Source organism: Diabrotica virgifera, chromosome 3 (genome assembly GCF_917563875.1).
Source record: "Diabrotica virgifera virgifera chromosome 3, PGI_DIABVI_V3a".
In the NCBI taxonomy this organism is placed as follows: Eukaryota; Metazoa; Arthropoda; class Insecta; order Coleoptera; family Chrysomelidae; genus Diabrotica; species Diabrotica virgifera.
Window position 1 is genome coordinate 33,680,491 of NC_065445.1, and position 17,473 is coordinate 33,697,963.

Here is a 17,473-nt window from a genome sequence, read left to right on the forward strand (position 1 = left end):
TCCTTATCTATTTGTTTCTTAGAAAATTGCAAAATAATTCATAAATTTTGAGACTTTATAAATGTTCATAACTTATGTAAAAATTAAGTTAAAACCTTTTCATTACACGAAATGCTGAGACTTATTAATTGTGCTTAAATTATATTTTAAATTTCAAAGTAATTGGTCAAATAGTTTAAAAGTTATTCAATTTGATTATCCCCAAATTCATTTTGCAACACTATAAGTCAGAAAATTATGAGGTTACAGTAATTTTTCGGACAGTTTATGAAAGAAGAACATTTATACTATTAACTTAACCTAAAAAAATGACAAAAAGTAATTTTAAACAGTGTAAAATTATTTTGCAAAAACATGTCGATTTTTTGCTTACTTACGATAAACAATTACAATAACTTTTTAACCGTTACCCGTAGAAAAATTATTTTTTCAAATTTAGAAAGACTGAATTTTTATACACATTTAGAAAAAAAAACAATAATTGTCCTAGGACAATTAGGGACGAAGTTAGCCCCACCCCTTTTTTTAATTCGCATGTTCTTGCAAAATAATGTTTTTGCAAAAGTAACATTTTTTTAAACATGTTATTTGCATATTTAGAAATAATTTTTGTCATTTTTTTTAAATTAAGTTAATAGTGTAAATTTTCTTCTTTCATAAACTATCCAAAGTATTACTGTAACTTCATCATTTTCTGACTTGCATTTTATGACAAGTGTTGCAAAAAAATGAATTTGGGATAAACAAATTAAATAACTTTTAAACTATTAGACCAATTGCTTTAAAATTTAGAGTATGATTTAAGCACCAGAAGTCTCAGCATTCCGTGTACTAAGAAGGTTCTAAGTTAATTTTTACATAAGTTATGAATATTTCTAAACACTCAAAATTTATGATTTATTTTGCAATCATTCAGCGAATGCCATATTGATGTTTTTTATATGGTTTATGAGTTTATCACTTTCAAATAACTTTTTGGCAATAGACGAAAAAAGCGGAAATGTACCGTTTTTTGATCTTCATTTGTTTATGACTATGTATATCATCAAAATCGGCTGCAGGAAACATATAGGTTATGTTTCCAGATGTCCATACTACTCAAAAAATTTGGTTTCGACCTGGAGGGGGTTGTCACCAACAGGATATTTCACCAACAGGATATTTTTTCCTTTTATCTGTGAACTATATGAACAGTAGGATATTCCCGCTCAAATAATAACCTGATTTGATAGAATTAAACACGTCATGAAAAACCTTACTACACCATTGGAAGTTAAAATCATTAAAAAATAATCGCTTTAATGTTTATTTTTGTACCTTTTCATTGGTCAGAATATGCATGAATGAAGTAATTAGTAGTAATTACATGATAGCTCTAAAATTATCGATTTGTATCCCAAGTGACACTTTGACAGTTTTAATTTCACGACCCGAATAGTCCAAGAAGCAGCGCTGAAAAATCTTTTTGAATTTAGTAAAGCTAGATTTTTTACAGTTGATTACTGTGATTGTGTAGATAAACATACTGCGGTCGGTCAAGCGAAACGTAGAACAGGGGTTACTGAGAGAGTATCAAAGTTGCTTTCCTACGAAGGTATTTAAATCCATTTACTATGGCTGAAAATCAGTACACACATTCCAAATTAAATATAAATAAAAGTTATTATAGTCGGTCAGCTGTATGACGGGACAGAGCCGGTCGGTCGACCCCAGTGAATGTACAGGGTTATTCATTATATTTTGACCACCTTGTAAACTGCTTTATTTACAGAATTAGTAAACAATGTAAAATACAAAAGTTATTCGATTTTTAAATTATGATTTTTGACATATATATCGTACTAGTGACGTCATCCATTTGGGAGTGATGACGTAATCGACTATTTTTTTAAATGAGAATAGGGGTCGAGTGCTAGCTCATTTCAAAGGTTATTCAATTCCCTATTTAATAATATAAACATTAACATGATTAATTATATAGGGTGTCCAAAAATTTTTTTTAATTAAATTAATTGTTTAATTAATAATTCAAATTTTTTTTGACACCCTGTATAAATAATGATCTTAATGTTTATTGTACTCTATAGAGAATTGAATAACCTTTCAAGTGAGCTAGCACACGACCCCTATTCTCATTTAAAAAAATAGTCGATTACATCATCACTCCCATATGGATGACGTCACTAGTACGATATATATGTTAAAAAATCATAATTAAAAAATTTAATAATTTTTGTATTTTACATTTTTTTCTAATTCGGTAAATAAAGCAGTTTACAAGGGGATCAAAATATAGTGAATAACCCTGTACATTCATTGGGGCCGACCGACCGGCTCTGTCCCGTCATACAGCTGACCGACTATAATAACTTTTATTTATATTCAATTTAGACCTTTTATACATGTGTGTACTGATTTTCAGCCTAAGTAAATGGATTTAATTACCTTCGTAGGAAAGCAACTTTGATACCCTCTCAGTAACCCCTGTTCTACGTTTCGATTGACCGACAATATGTTTCTGTACACAATCACACTAGTCAACTGTGAAAAATTTAGCTTTAGTAAATTCAAAGAGATTTTTCAGCTCTGCCTCTCCGTCTAAAGGGGAGTGAAATTATGTAAAAGTGTCACGAGTGCAAAACAAATCGGTAATTTTTAAGAGCTCGAGTGTAATTCGATAAGATTATTTCATGAATAAAATTGTTTTTAGATCATTTTAACTAATATTTTATTGATATCTTCGCCTGAATATTTGCTAACCCTGTTCATGGTGTTCTCTTTGACTAGTTGTAAAACATGAATTGTCATTAATATCACTGAATGTTTATTTTTGCGTAGCAACGAAGGGCATCTGACGTAATACTTCACGATGGGAAATTATCGAAAAAAATTCTCGCTGTAATTTTTATTTTGTAGAATTTCTCGCTGTAATTGGTCAGAATCTCTATGAATGAAATAATCAGAATCTCTCTGAATGAAATAATCAGAATCTCTATGAATAAAATAATCAGTATCATATTTCAATAAAAAATTTTTCATCAAATATTTTTCGATATTGGAATAGTTTTTCTACTTCCTTTACCTGGGAAAATGACGTTGAATATATTTTGTCATCAGTAAGTTAATACCACTAACCGTTTCTTCTGTGATAAATGTGTGTTTCTCATATTGTCCGTGCATACAACTTGGTATCTAATTCAGTATTATTTAGTGTACACAGCAGAGGCCGTGCCAAAGCCAGATAGACATTATGGCAATTTGCCCTACCCAGCCCGGGATCATAATTTAAGAGATGTATTGATTTTACATATTACTGATATTAATTCAATGTTAATTGAACATCAGGAAGGGTTATTTTCATTGTGGTACACGATTCGGTTGTACACAATAATCTAATTTAGAGGTATTTAAAAATAAACTGGATTCTGTTGTTAGGGGGATTGTTTCAAATGACGGTGGCCATTATTCCGATTTATATTAATTACCTATTTGAAATATATTGTTAGCGTTATTCCAGAAATACGTGATAAAACGAGTGTTATTGGTATTTTAAAAATACATGATAAAAAATAGGTTTAATCAAAACAAAATTGTGTTACTGCCATTGTGTATACAAATTATTATTTTATATTATTGTATGTTGTGTACGTTATAAACTTTTAATATCCAATTTATTTTATTTATTTAGATTTTAATAAATTTTATTTTATTATGGACCTTACGGGAAGGAGACAGGATGGAAATTTTTATTTGTGCAATAAACATTTTTTTTTCTGTTTTCTGAATGAGGTAAAATGTATTTTGTATTAAATAAATTGCACACATTCTACTTTTTGTGTCAATTAATTTAATTCAAATAAAAATTTTGGACACCCTGTATAAATAATTATGTTAATGTTAATACAGGGTGCTTCTTAATAAGTATGACAAACTTTAAGATGTAATTCTACATGAAAAATAATGATAGTTTACTTTATAAACATATGTCCGCAAGTGCTTCGTTTCTGAGGTCCGGGGTTTTTTTTCTTACAAACTGATGATTTTTTTTATTGTTCTAAAACCAATTGAGATATGCAAATAAAATTTAGTGCGGTTTAAGAGGTATTAATTGCGCATTTTTGACATAAAATTATGAATTTTATATTCGCCATTGACGTACATACGGGTAATGGTCTGAAATTAAAAAAAAATAAATATTTTTCGGAAGCTATTTATTTGTGGCACTTATGTAATTTACTGTTCTAATTAGGAAATAAACCACAATTTAACTTGAAAATGATTTTATTGTCGTTTCAACTTCCACCTTGGGCGTCGTTATCAAAATACAAAATGTTAATACATTAAACAAAAATGTATGTTGCTTAGATAGTAACAAAGTTCTTCTAATAATTTTTTTTTATTTTGAGTTATTCATACCGGTAATTCAGACATATATTATAGATTTTAAAGTAGAAAACTTTAAAATGATATTGTTAGGAACGCAACTCATAAATATTGGCAATATCATTTTAAAGTCTTCTACTTTAGAAGGTATAATATACGTCTGAATTGCCGACATGAATGAGTCAGATTAAATTAAATTACTAGAAGAATTTTTGAAATTATACTTCTGTAGGCACGAGGGTAAATTTTTATTTTACTGGGCGCATGCGCACACCGACAGTATGGTATAAACGTTATACGGGATCTGATTGGGTGTTAAAATCATCTGTCAATAATTGTTCAATATGGAGATTTTGGATAAACAAATTAATGTTGTGTATATTAGTTTTTATTGTTGTGATGGCAGAGAAAAAAGCAAGTTTATAATATTGTAGTGACTTTTTAAATAGTTTTTAAAAGCGACAGGTACATAATCCTTGTAAATGTTTCAGTATCCTAATAAAAAATTTCATAGGTACCTACCTATTTGGAAAATTTAAAAAGAACCTACCAAAATAGTATGTAATGCTTTGATTTACATATTTTCATTACCATCAAAATTTCTATCAATATTCACCTAATATATTGTTTTCTTACTCTATGTTTTGTCGTATTTTAATATTTCTTTCAATTCTTAATAATTTCAATTCAAAATCAAAATAATTTGGTTAAATTCAGAACCGTCAAAAGTTTAATCCGTTTAGTTAGTTGATCTTCGCACATAATGACACATGGTCTCCGTGGGTAAAAGTTTAAGGTGAATGAATTTCAATACTAACTTCGCTGATAAGCGGGTTCGAACCCCAATGAAAACTTTTATTTTTTTATTTTTTTTATACATTTTATGATTGTAAGTTTATTTATTATATAATTTTTTTTTCAGAAAATACGTATTTAGTTAAAATTTTTTCCTACATTGTTCAGAAATCATTTGTGGCATTTTTCAATGTATTTGTTTGTGTGTGTTTTATTCTTTTATTATTTTAATTTTTGCCACTGTTTTAATAAAAACTTTTGAGAAGTAGTAAGTATTAAAATTAGTTTAATATTTAAATAAAATATAAATAAACTGTTTAAAGTACATATATTAATTTCGAAGAAATCATATAATAGAAGTATAACTTCTTACCTGCGTACAAAGTACACACACATTCGGTTTTTTACTAAGCAACAACATTTGGAATTTAAAACGTCAATAAAATCATTTTTCAAGTTAAATTGTGGCTTATTCCCCAATTAGAATAGTAAATTAGAAAAAAAAATAGTACGTCACTGAGATATTTCAAATTAAAAATTATTTTTTAATTCCTCGTTCAATTTATGACAATAAATGTATCTTCCCCCTTTTTCATACGATGCAAAAAATAAAACATCTTAACGTTTACAAAATATTTGACGTAAGTTTCTATATCAGTGGTTCCCAAAGTTTTTTAGTTCGCGGCGCACTTAATAAACTAGAATTTTTCCGCGGCGCCCTGAGTCAAAATATTGATTTAACGTCTAACTTTAACTGTAGTTAATACGGTTTCTGTTGCAGTTGATATGGTTAGGTTAATTTAATAATAATGAAACATACTTTAAATTCACAAACAAATTATTGAAAAAACAATTACAGTAATTAATGGGATAAATAAGCTTGTTCTTGTTCATTACACAACTTTTCAAATCTCGGAATCAAACTGGACACAGCTACCCTCATTTCTTGTTCCACGTTAATGTTCGCACGGTATTTACTTTTTATTACAGCGACCGCCGAAAACCCAGCTTCGCACAAATAGGATATTGCAACTGGAATTAAGATGCGCAGAGCTTTACCACTCAGCAGCGGATATTCATCTTTTACTGATATCCAAAAATCAGTTAGTTCCGTGCAGCCAAACTTTGTCTTCAACGTATTGTCGCAAGCCAAATCAATGAGATTTTCTTCTTCTAAAGAAGTAAATTCAGAAGGAGCTTCCGCTCTAAATGGATCTTGAATCCATGCAAACTGGTCGATATTATCAGCTTGAAAGTATTTTTCGAACCATTTGATAAGCTCTGATAAGTGATCCGCAAAAATAGATTTAATATTGCAAGAGATATTAACTTCATTGGAGATAATAAACTCCTGCAACAAGGGACAACAATCATTGATATTATCATTAATTTTTCTCTTCCATACTTCTAATTTTTTTCTGAGAGCTGAAATCTTCCCCGCCAATTTTAAAATGTGCGTGTTGCGGCCTTGCAGGGAGAGATTCAACGCAGTTAATTTTTCAAAGATATCACATAAGTATGCTAGTTGAATCAAAAAATCCGTTTCTACAAAGTACTTGGCATACTGGTGTTTTTCTTCTTCAAGAAAAATGTACATTTCTTGCCGTAATTGCTTAAAAACCTTGCTTTAACCGGCCTAGTTTTTATATAATTTACCACAGTTACCACACGTTCTAAGACCAAATTTAGTGAAGGACTCAGATTCTTTTATGCAAGCGCTTCTCTATGAATGCAATGGGTCATACTGAATCCGGAGCTTTGTTTCGAACAAGCGCCTGTAATCCTCCATAACGGCCAGACATTGAACGACCACCATCAGTGCAAACACCAACGCACTTTGTCCACTCCAAATTGTTTTCAACCACAAATGTATTCAGGATCTCGAACAAGTCTTGCGCCTTTGTACTTGCAGTGATTTTTTTACAAAACAGAAGATCCTCCACAATGGTATTATCATCCAAGAACCTTATGTAACAAATCAAGTGTGCATCTTTACTAGAATCTGTTGCCTCATCCAACTGTAACGAAAATTCACTTTCTTTTATTTTTTCAATTATTTGATCATTAAGATCCTCCGCCATACGCTGAATTCTGCGACTGATGGTGTTGTTAGATAAAGGCACCGCTGAAAGAAGTTTTCCCGCAGATTATCCGATCATAATGTTTACCAAATCTACAGCAGCCGGTAGAATTAATTGTTCTGCGATTGTGTGGGGCTTTTTACACTTTGCAACTTTATACGCAACCTTGTATGATGCCAGCAAAACATTTTTAGGTATCGACAAATGCTTGGAAAAGTTACCTTTTTGTTGCTTCAAATCATTTAACTTCCTGGTAAAAAAGCTACGAGGTTTTAGTCCTGTCGCCAGGGGGGGTACAACGGCCTCGTTAATTCAGATGGACTTACTCAAGTTTTTTTTATGTATTTTGACCCGTAGAACACGAATTTTTTGGGTAACAGTTGATCCGGATGTCGATAAGATTGTTATAGACAAAGAACTTGAGGAATCAAATAACAGCGATTTTTGGCAAAACAAAACAATATTTTGTATTTTTTGGGCCATTTTAAGTAAAAAATATTTCTACAAGTTTTTTCGTAGGATGCACAGTTTTCGAGATAAACGCGGTTGAACTTTAAAAAAATCGAAAAATTGCAATTTCTGAACCCGAATAACTTTTGATTAAAAAATAAAATAGCAAGTCTGCTTACCGCATTTGAAAGTTTAAGTCAAATTATATCGGTTTTGATTATTTGCATTGGTAAAAATTTATTTTTTTGTTGTTTAACAAAGCTATAAACACGTAGGGTTTCCCGTGCTTTTACATGCGTTTTACCGCATGTAACGTAGAAATAGTCTTGATTGCACTAGTACCTATTCTACCTACTCGTTCGATTTTAAATGAGAAATCATAGAAACATCACTCACGCACTAGTTGTTTGTAGCTTTGTTTAACAATAACACAATAAATTTTTAGCAATGCAAATAATCAAAACCGACATAATTTGACTTGAACTTTCAAAGGCGCTAAGCAGAATTGCTATTTTATTTTTTAATCAAAAGTTATTCGGGTTTAAAAATTGCAGTTTTTCGATTTTTTGAAAGTTCAACCGCGTTTATCTCGAAAACTGTGCATCCTACTAAAAAACTTGTAGAAATATTTTTTGCTTAAAATGACCCAAAAAATACAAAATATTGTTTTGTTTTGCCAAAAATCGCTGTTATTTGATTCCTCAAGTTCTTGGTCTATAACAATCTTATCGACATCCGGATCAACTGTTACCCAAAAAATTCGTGTTCTACGGGTCAAAATACATAAAAAAAACTTGGGTAAGTCCATCTGAATTAACGAGGCCGTTGTACCCCCCCTGGCGACAGGACTATTTGTCAGCAAAGTTTGGATGATTGGCTTCCAAGTGGCGTTTTAACTTACTTGGAAGCATGCATTCTGGAGGCAAAAGTTTCAGGCACAATACACATTGTGGTCTCTCTTCATCATTGACGTTTGTTGATGTAAAGCCAAAATCCAAATAGCTGTCATCATATTTACGGTATTTTCGTTTCTTCACGACTCTACCACTAGTTTGTAGTGCATCCACTTTATTTTTAGAACCACCTTGTTTATTTAAATTCAAAAACTTTTCCATTTTTACAGCAACTTTTGTACACAAGTAGGTGAAACAACCCTGTTTATATTCACACTGATAAATGAAACGATGCGAATAGTATGAAACTACAAATTCAACTAACTAAAATTTAGATAAGTAAAAATTCATAGTTTTAAAATGTGCACGTGCAAAGAGACGATTGTATTTGCCGACCGGCAGTGATTTATGGCCTGTCGGTCCGAAGTCAATTTACAGTAGTAAGAGAATTGTTTCGTGGAATTTAAAATATCGAGGATATATTGTCGGCATCAAATAAAAATAACTGAACTCGTTTATCATGGGAAACATTTTTATATAGGTATATTTTAAAAGTTAAAAAGTTGTCATAACAACTTTAGTTTAATGTTTAATACTTGAAGGTAATTATGTGATTATGTCTAATATTGGAAGAAAACTTTCGCGGCGCCCCTGTAGTCGAGCCACGGCGCCCCAGGGCGCCGCGGCGCACAGTTTGGGAAGCACTGTTCTATATGTATAGTAACTTATATTTTGTAAGTGTTAAGATATTTTTTGCATAAAAATGGCCCGTCGTATGAAAAAAAGGAGAAATATATTTTTTGTCACAAATTGAACGAGTAATTCAAAAATGATTTTTGATTTGAAATATCTCACTGGCGTAGTGGCGTACTATTTTTTCTTTAGAAAATTTCAGACCATTACCAGTATGCGCACCAATGATGAATATAAAATTCTTAATGGTATGATAAAAAATACACAATAAATGTCCACCAAATATTATTAGATATCTCAGCCGGTTTTAGAGCAATAAATAAATAGTCAGTTTGTAAGAAAAAATCAGCATCCCGTATCTCGGAAACGAGGGATTTGCAGACATATGTTTATAGAGAAAACTGTCATTATTTTTTCATGCAGAATTACCTCCTTAAGTTTGTCACACTTATTTAGAAACACCCTGTATATATATTACAAAATAGAGAGCTGAATATCCTTTCAAGTAAGCTATTACAAGACCCATATTCTCATTAAAAAAATCCTCGATTACGTCATCACGCCTATACGGATGACGTAACTGGTATGATATACATATATGCCAGCAAATCACAATTTAAAAATAAAAATCAACCTGTTTCGGTATTTTTCCTTATACTAGTTGACTTTATAAGACCAAAAATAATAATTTTTTTCAATAATTTTTTTCTCAGAACCTTTATTAAAAATGAACATAAAACTTTTTACATATTAATATCTAACTCTTAGAGAGCACAAAAATATATATTTTTTTCATTTGTGCACGTACTCTAATATTGTAGAGGGCGCAAAAGTCGAGGCATCGAAAAATCATGGCGGACAGTTAATCTCAGTATTGGGATATCTAAAACAAAAAAATCGTACTGCATTTGAAAGGGGAAGCTTTCTTACGTAACAATTTACCACAAATTGACCAAAAAATAAAAAATAAATATTTTTTAGCCATGAAAAACTGAAGAAAAACTACAAATTTTTTCACAAACTTTTTTCAAATTTTCGTAAAATCTTTTTTTGCGGAATTTTTTACGAAAGGCGGTAAATTGGCACGTAAGAAACCTTCCTTTTTCAAATGCCGTACGATTTTTTTGCTTCAAAGGTTCCAATCCTAAGACTAACTGTCCGCCATCGGAACAACTTTTTTTGAGGCCTCGACTTTGACGCCCTCTACAATTTTAGTGTACGTACATAAATGAAAATAAATATAATTTTTGTATTCTCTAAGAGTTAGATAATAATATGTAAAAAGTTTTATGTTCATTTTTAAGAAAGGATCTGAGAAAAAAAATCTTGAAAAAATGCTTATTTTTGGTCTTCTAAAGTGTACTAGTCGCCAGTTTACAAAATAACGAATTTATTCCTTTCATTTGCACGATACTGTATATTAGGCAGTTCAAATACTTAAGCATTCCTTGATTTCTATTTTTAGATTTACGTAGTACATATTTTTTGTATATAACTTCAGATTTTTAATTGTACTATGGCGTGTTTTCATCTACCAGGCTATATAAGCATATTATTATTATGCCCAACACGATATCCCTTTCAGAAATGTATTTACAGCGTAGATATAAATGTTTAGGCCCAATTTGGGACAAACGCTATATATCAAGGGGTCTAATACGTTGTGGTTGATGGTATACGACGTGGCATTAGTAAGAACGGAAAGGAGTTAAGGGAAGATCAAGAGAAACACAGAAAACAGTAATAATGACTTTCTTGGTCGTTATTTAACTAACAAAGCAAGGTGACGTGTTAAATTAGCTAATTTCGACTGAAATAAACGCAATAATTTGTACGGTCTTGAAAGTGTCTAACGCAAATGCTCAAGGGACACTTAACACAAACAAGTTTTGATACTAAATGTAACTGAGTTTCTTCTTATATTACATAGGTTTGGTAGGGTATAATAGGCCCTACCTAAATTTTGCTTTTGGTTTATAATTTCTGGATGCTCGTTATCCTACATCCACGAATAATTATGATGTATTTTTGTAGTATGAATCTGTCATAAAAAGATTTATAAGTTAAGCACTAAATTTTATAAATATTCATGATTAGTCATCGAATTGCAGTGAATAAAAAATAATTGTGTTTTAAATTTAATTATTTATAAGAATTAACATTTGCACTGTTATATTTTCTACGTTACATTTTATCAGGTAGGTATACCCCAGTCCACTGTTATGTGACCATAATTATGTTGAAAAAAATTTAAGCAAAAAGATTTCCAAAATTATCCATTTGCGGAATTTTGTTTGGGAGAAATTTCGGAAAATGGTGTTTTGAAGAATATTTAGAATGTTATAAAAATACATTAATTAATTGTATATTATTCAAATATTTATTTATATTATTTCCAAACTCGATTGAATTTTTTAATGTAAACACATTTCTTTCAATATAAACGGGCAATATCCAGATACTGGGGATGTCCAACAATTGGTACAATTAACACATTCAATCAGGTAAATTTTTTCTATCTTCAATCGAGTTATATATACATAAATAAGAACTTTATCATATCAAATATTAGTATGATAGAATTGATTCAAAAAATGACATAACCCAGACATTAAAAATGAAAGTTATCCTCCCACACCAAATCATTCTATATGGTCCATATAATGTTCAGAAAAAAGTCACACCGTTTTGAGCGTCGGGTTTGGGAGGGGGGAGAGAGGGGAGAGAAGTCGGTAAATTCGTAGATTTTTAAGCTTTTCGTCAATATTTCTAAAACTATGAGGTTTAGAATGAACAACCTTCTATACAAAAATGTTATACATTAAATTTGAAATAAAAAAGGCCATATACATAATCCTTCTAAAATAAACGGTTACAAAGTTACGGAGGTAATAGTATAATTGGTCCAAAAAGAGGCCTAACCCAGACATCCAAAGTAAAAGTTTTCCTCCAACACCAAATTGTCCTGTATGGTCCACATATTGTTCAGTAAAAAGTTACACCATTTTGAGCGTGCGGTTTGGGGGGAGATGGGGGAAGAATTCGGTAAATTAGTAGTTTCTTTACGTTCTTCGTCAATATTTCTAAAACTATGTTTAAACGTAAACAATGTTCTACACAAAAACGTTCTACATAAAATTTAAAACAAAAATGGTCCTATCCACAATTGTTACAAAATCAACGGTTCCAGAGTTACAGAGGGTGAAATGTGGAGGTTTTCGATACTTTTTATATTTTCTGGACAATTGATGATGCTTTTGGGTGGTGAGGTTAACGTTTCTTCAAGGGCTTATCACTAACATACCATCGGCCACTGAAATTGTAAATCCTATTAAAAAAATTTTCTTTCAATCAATAAAAATATTATAGATTGCCTAAAAAACATAAAAAGTATCGAAAACGTCCACTTTTCACCCTCCGTAACTCTGGAATCGTTGATTTTATGACAATTATTTATAGGACCTTTTTTGTTTTAAATTTGATGTAGAACATTTTTGTATAGAACATTGTTTCCGCTAATGCATATTTTTAGTAATATTGACGAAAAACATAAAAAACTACTAATTTGCCGATTTCTGTCCCATCTCCCCCCCCCCCCAAACCGGACGCTCAAAATAGTGTAACTTTTTACTGAAAAATATCTGGACCATATAGAACAATTTGGTGTTGGAGGAAAACTTTTACTTTTAATGTCTGGGGTAGGCCTTTTTTGGACCAATTATACTATACTACCTCCGTAACTTTGGAACCGTTCATTTTAGAAGGATTATGCATAGAACCTTTTTTGTTTCAAATTTAATGTAGAACATTTTTATATAGAAGGTTGTTCATGCTAAACTGCATAGTTTTAGAAATATTGACGAAAAGCTTAAAAAACTACGAATTTACCGATTTCTCCCCCTCTCCCCCCAAACCCGACGCTCAAAATGGTGTGACTTTTTTCTGAACATTATGTGGACCATATAGAATAATTTGGTGTTGGAGGATAACATTCACTTTGGCTGTCTGGGTTTGGATCTAGTTATACCTTACTATAAGTGCTCTCGACAATTATTTAATGCTGTTTTACTGCCTTCGTTACCAGCCTAGTTGTCAGCCCTTTTCCCTTTTCAATTTAGACACCTTAGGGGTTAAATATGTTTATTAGTGAAAACGGTTGACATAATATTATCGATGACGTTTTTTTCCAAAATTTTTATACTACTTTAATCTAGTCCACTTTTGTATCCACTTATGTCTTAGCCCTTTGGAATTTTATTTAATTGGGTTAAGACCTTTCATTGGAGAAAGTTTAAAGCATATTGTTCTCTGAAAAATTTTCATTTTTACTTCTTGTTGCTACTTCCTGTATCCACCTCGACATCAGTCTGCACCTTATCATAATAATTATCAATGTACCGGGTGTCCCAATAAGAATGACCCTCGACGATATCTCAGTAACCGTTTATGGCACAGCTTTGCGAAAAAAATATTTTTAACAAAAGTTCCGTCGGGAAAGCCTGGAAATTATTTTCATAATTGTAGGTCTACCGCTAGAGGGCGTAATTGAATACCAAAAATAAAAAAATCAAAATTTAACAAAATGTGCCTAATGAAAGGGCGCTGGAAATCCGATCATCGTATTCTTCATAAAATTCGGCGCATATTTGATTTCACAAGTTTAAGCCTATCTTTGCAAATAAGAGGTGGGGGTGAGTGGAAACCTTTTTATGGAGTGTGTTGTTTTCGAAATAGCCTAATAAGTAATATGCCAGCTAGGAGGCGTAATTTAATTAATATCAGAAACCAATTTTTGTTTTGGAAAATGTTATATACAATATCCATTTTTATCCTCTATTACAAAATTAGACCAAATTAGCAACAGAATACCGAAAACCGCATGTCGATACCTTTTTTCTATCTCGAGATATCTTAAGAAACGTGTAAATTTTAAACAATTGTTAATGTCACCGGTAAACGAAGTTAAGGAAAAGTAATGTGCTATGGAAAAAACAAAGAAACATTTTCCAGATGTAAACGTATATAATTAATTAAATTAACAATAAGACAAACAACACTAAAAAATATATCAAATAAATAAAAGCAACTACTTAGTGACGGTCTAAATGTTTAAATTGTTGCCCATCATATTCGATTCAAGCGTTTACTCTTTCAAGAGTAGATTGAACAGCAACAGATTTAACTGCTTTAGACTTTCATTAATTTATGGGGACGGATTAAACACCTTGTTTTTGCCACTAGGCCCACTACTCGAGAAAACATGATCTAGAATCTAGAGAATACGAAAAGACATTCAAACCATTGCGAGAGCCGAAATTGAGACTGCTGTTCAATCTACTCTTGAAAGAGTAAATGCTTGCATCTAAAATGATGGGCAAAAATTTGAACATTTGGGTCGTCACTAAGTAAGTAGTTGCTTTTAATTCTTTGTTATATTTTATAGTGTTGTTTGTCTTATTGTTATTTTAATTAATTATATACGTTTACATCTCGAAAATGTTTCTTTGTTTTTTCCATTGCACACTACTTTTCCTTAACTTCGTTTACCGGTGACAATAACAGTTGTTTAAAATTTACACGTTTCTTAAGATATCTCGAGATAGAAAAAAGGTATCGACATGCGGTTTTAGGTATTCTGTTGCTAATTTGGTATACTTTTGTAATAAAGGATTAAAAATGCATACTTATATTTAATATTTGCCAAAGAAAACTAGATTTTTAAAAATAATTAAATAACGCCTCCCAACTGGCATATTACTTATTACGCTATTTCAAAAATAAGACTCTTACATTGAGGAAAAAGAGCTGTTTTCAACAAGACAAAGAATGCAAAGTTCGATTTAGCAGAACCGGGCTTACAGCAATTTTTTCATAGGAAGGTTCCCACTCACCCCACCTCCTATTTGCAAAGGTAGACTTAAACTTGTGAAATCAAATATGGGCAGAATTTTATGAAGAATACGATGATCGGATTTCCAGTGCCCTTTCAATAGATAAATTTTGTAAAATTTTGATTTTTTAATTTTTGATATTCAATTATGCCCCCTAGCGGTGGACCTACAATTATGAAAATAATTTCCAGGCTTTTCCCGAGGCAACTTTTGTTATAAATATTTTTTCTCAAAGCTGTACTATAAACGGTGCCTGAGATATGGCCGACAGCCATTCTGATTGGGACACCCGGTACACTGCACATGTTTCATTTTACAAACTCCTTAATATTAATGATGACAATGATTTTCGGCTTCAGCTCTACGTTTAGTATATTCTGAATTTTATTCTTAGCCTACACTAAATAATTGTACAACTACGATTGTAGACAATTTACTTATTTTTATATTCTTCACTGAATGACAGGGAGAGAAGATTCCTCTACACTTGTGAAGTGGTAAAATATATAATCCTAGCTGAGCGCTTTCGGTTTATGAAGCTATCTTCAGAACTATGGTCAATAATTTCAAAATACCACTATGAAGAGAGAGGATCCCATGTAAGATAGAAAAAAAAACTTTTTTTTATGCAGCTTTTTATTGATTGAAAAAACTTTGTTCGACGTTTGGAAAAAAATCTTGTTGTCGGTTGTGAAATTGTAGTTGATACATTGAAAAACATTAATACAGGCATAAAGGACTCTCAAAAAAAAACACATTACAAAAATTTTGATCATGGTAATATTAAAAAAAACCTTTCCTTCTGAAGCAGACGTTGGCAACATGTAGAATTTTTTTGACCTTACCATGATCAAATTTTTCTTATGTGCTTTTTGTAAGAGTCCTTTGTGCCTGTATTAGATGTTTTGCAATGTATTAACCGCAATTTCACAGCCGACAACCATTTTTTTTTTCAAACGTCGAACAAAGTTTTTCAATCAATAAAAAACTGCAAAACAAGTTTTTTCAATTTTATATAGCGTCCCTCTCTCTTTATAGGGGTATTTTGAAATTATTGACCATAGCTCTGAAGATGGCTTTATAAGCCGAGAGCGCTCAGCTATGAATTGAATTAAATATTTTACACACTTCAAAAGTATTCTTCTCTACCTGTGATTCAGTAGTCATAAGTGTGTACAAAACCATTTCAGTCTTAACAATTATTATAATTAAAACATATAATATGTTTTAATCAGTTTAATTAAGAAAATTAATTTTGAAACTAAAAAAGCAATCTTAATACTGGTTTTGGCATTTGAGAAGAAAAATATGAAAGGCAAGTTGTAAAGAAATACTCAAAAATAAATCTTCATTTAGTTGTAGTTTTTTTACGCTATATCCTAAATCCATATCTAATTTCCATGCAGTTATATATATTTTCAAGTTCGCCAAATAGTACGCAAGAAAACTAAACAAATAGTATGATAAAATTGATCCAAATAATGGCATAACCCAGACATCCAAAGTGAAAGTTATCCTCCAACACCAAATTGTTCTATATGGTCCACATAATGTTCAGAAAAAAGTCACACCATTTTGAGCGTCGGGTTTGGGGGGAGAGGGGGGAGAGGGGGGAGAAACCGGTAAATTCGTAGTTTTTTAGGTTTTTGGTCAATATTTCTAAAACTATGCGGTTTAGCATGAACAACCTTCTATACAAAAATATTCTACATTAAATTTGAAATAAAAAAGGTTCTTTGCATAATTATTCTAAAATGAACGGTTCCAAAGTTACGGAGGTAGTATAGTGTAATTGGTCCAAAAAAACGCCTAACCCAGACATCCAAAGTAAAAGTTTTCCTCCAACACCAAATTGTTCTATATGGTCCTCATATTGTTCAGTAAAAAGTTACATCATTTTGAGCGTCCGGTTTGGGGGAGAGATGGGGGAGAAGTGGGTAAATTAGTAGTTTTTTTTTTAAGTTTTTCGTCAATAGTTCTAAAACTATGCTTTAGCGTAAACAATGTTCTATAAAAGAATGTTCCACATAAAATTTAAAACAAAAAAGTCTCTATACATAATTTGTTATAAAATAAACGGTACCAGAGTTACGGAGGATGAAGAGTGGAGGTTTTCGATACTTTTTATATTATTTGGACAATTGATGATAATTTTGGGTGGTGAGGTTGACGATTCTTCAAGGGCTTATCACTAACATACCATCGGCCAGTGAAATAGCAAATTTTATTTACAAAAAAATTTCTTTCATCAGTAATAATATTATAAATTGCCCAAAAAAATATAAAA